The following is a 969-nucleotide window of genomic DNA, read 5'->3' as shown; positions in this document are numbered from 1 at the left end:
GGTCACTTCCAAGGGTCTCACTGGTTGCTTCCCACGTACAGTCTTTAGCTAACCGACTGCTTACTAATGTGAGATCGAGATGCGAACCAAGAGGAGCAATTGCACCAACATAAGTAATGCTACCATCATTTATGCTAACCAGGTCATTGGCCTCAATGAACTCAGCAACTTGTCTACCATTAGTGTCAGTTGTTGGCGAGCCCCACAATACGTGTTTGGCGTTAAAATCACCAAGCACAATATTGTCGGTCCCGGGCAACTGATCGTAAACATACTGATATTCACTGAATCGTTGAGGTTTGCCTTTGACTTCGGGTCGATAAATATTAACGATAGAGAAAACCTTTGACTTGTCGGTAAAGGATACCGCCTGTGCCTCCAGAGGAGCGATGGTTTTCAGAGGAACCTCACTATGGGATATACCATTTTTGATGTAGATGGCCAGACCCCCACCACTTCGATGGTTGAGAGCATTAGGTCTGTTTAATCTGATCAAAGTATAACCATTGATGATATGGTCTTTATTCCTTGAACCGAGCTTGGACTCTTGGAGAAAAACGGCATCATACTGCTTCCTTTGTAGTAGCTGTACCAGTTGGGTCTTTCGTTCAGGTACGTTCAAACCATTGATGTTCAGCTGTATGAACCTGAAATTGAATGTAAAATAATTAATGACTTTTTGGTTCAGTATGGTTTTAGCATGGGGTTTGGGGTGCCGTAAAAACCTCTACGTCCATTTCCGTTACTGAGCCAGTGGGCAGTGGTCTAGCTAGCGAAGTGCTTCTAGAGCGCTCAGTCACGGGTCTGGAGCCTGTACTTCTGCAGATGCTCCTTGACTGACGAGGTTGGCCACTCGTGGATACCGCCTTTACTTTTCTTGGCGTTTCCACTGATTGACCCACTACGTCAGTCTTCGGAACATCCGTGCTGGATCTCTTCCTCTTTGGTTTGGTATCCTTATTTGGTGGT

This window comes from Lottia gigantea (genome assembly GCF_000327385.1).
Source record: "Lottia gigantea unplaced genomic scaffold LOTGIsca_6618, whole genome shotgun sequence".
In the NCBI taxonomy this organism is placed as follows: domain Eukaryota; kingdom Metazoa; phylum Mollusca; class Gastropoda; family Lottiidae; genus Lottia; species Lottia gigantea.
This window is presented reverse-complemented; position numbering follows the sequence as displayed.